Source organism: Benincasa hispida, chromosome 3 (genome assembly GCF_009727055.1).
Source record: "Benincasa hispida cultivar B227 chromosome 3, ASM972705v1, whole genome shotgun sequence".
Classification (NCBI taxonomy): domain Eukaryota; kingdom Viridiplantae; phylum Streptophyta; class Magnoliopsida; order Cucurbitales; family Cucurbitaceae; genus Benincasa; species Benincasa hispida.
In genome coordinates, this window is record NC_052351.1 from 60672985 (window position 1) to 60674659 (window position 1675).

At 39.6% G+C, this 1675-nt stretch overlaps 1 non-coding gene across 1 annotated transcript; it reads right to left on the reverse strand.

Annotated features, from left to right (window-relative positions):
• Positions 1 to 1281: 1281 nt before the first annotated feature.
• TRNAL-CAA lies at positions 1282 to 1362 on the reverse strand. The gene has a single exon. It is a non-coding gene; the product is annotated as a tRNA-Leu (tRNA).
• Positions 1363 to 1675: the final 313 nt, after the last annotated feature.

Consider the following 1675-nt stretch of genomic DNA (forward strand, 5'->3'; position numbering starts at 1 on the left):
GTTTTTTTATCCCTCAAACGATAAGATTATTTTTGTGATATGCTTGCCTCAACTTTTTCCCAACCTATAAAGCTTTGGTTGCTTGATCTATCATTGTCTGTGGAGTCTGCCCATTATATCACTGTGATTCTGAGTCTCGTATCCATGTGTTATGGTACTATGGTCTCTCTGGCCTCCTAGTTCCCCCCTTTTTGACATGTACTTGAAAAGCACTCAAAAAGTGCCTTCTTGGACTTAAAATTCTATTAGTTCTCATGCTTAATTTATGTTCTTTGATACTTTTATTTGTTTAACTAATAGGAAATTGAGCAATTAGACTAGAACAAGCATTTTCGAGAGTAAAAAGACCAAAATACTCACAAGTAAGGTCAAATTTTGACATAAGGCAAAAAAATAGGTCAAAAGAGGAAAAAAAAACGTGGAAGGGAGCATGCACGACGCCTTATGTGTTGGGTTTCGTTGGGGTTTATGTCTAAAGTCTCGTGTCCAGTAGTTTGTAAACAACTTTGTATGAACACTTGTGATGTATAACATAAATGATATTTATTTCACTACTTGACTTTGCACATTTAGATTTTACCACAAAGCAATAAACTTAATATCCCTAGTTATCTGTATGTAACTTAAGCATGTATGTGGTAACATACAAGTGGATCATGTCTTGAGTGATAACCAAAATGGTTTGTAGTATATAGATATAGGAGGAAAACCTTATCCTGGTAACGCTACGGATGCGGCCCGCTTTTTGGAATGGTAAAAAATGTTGTGACTTGTCACAGATGGTCTAATCCTGATCATTTGTGTAGGGGACATGCGAGCGGGGGCGTCCTATACAAAGAGTTTGTATAAGATTTGACTTCGAAGTGTTAATGTCTTGTCATATAACATTGTTCATGACTAAGACTTCACTTCACTAGGATGACCATAGGTAACATGACCTCAATCCTGAGTGAGTTAGGAACTTCTACCATTGAGGGCGGTCCTTTGATTTGCATGGGTGCGAGTGGCCAGAACGTCGACTCAAACCTACCATTTTGGGGATTCGTCTGATTTGGGAGTTGGGAACTCAGCTACACAAGATGAAATTCACTCCTTTCCCGAGGCAGAGGTAAGTTGATAGATAACACTCATAAGGGCTGATTCCAGGGCTTGAACGATGTGGCGCCACACACCTTCTCATTGTCCGAGAGGTGTTCACGCATAGTAGAACTATGTTGTATTATTCATTAGAGGGATCAGTGGTACTTATTCCTTCCAATTCAACGGGTATTCTCAACATTATGCCTTGAAGAGGACTCGAACCTCCACGCTCTTTAGCACGAGATTTTGAGTCTCGCGTGTCTACCATTTCACCACCAAGGCATCTTGAAAGTGAATATGTAATTACATGGGCAAAACGGTAAATTGACCTACTGTAATTACGAGCATCTGTGAAGGGTCATCGTACTGATGGTTGGTTATATCCAATTGACATAGAAATATATCTATGGCAAGAAGAGTTCAACAGTCGGTCTTTAGTGGAATGCCTGGTAGTTAACGGATGATAGATATCGTGACTAAAGAGTTTAGTCAGCTATTCACGTACCGTTGGAGCTTCGAGCCATAGGTCCATAAGGTCCCCTTGGTAGCTTGGATACAAGTTGAGAATCAGTTTTTGGGTCAATTTGAAATGTTC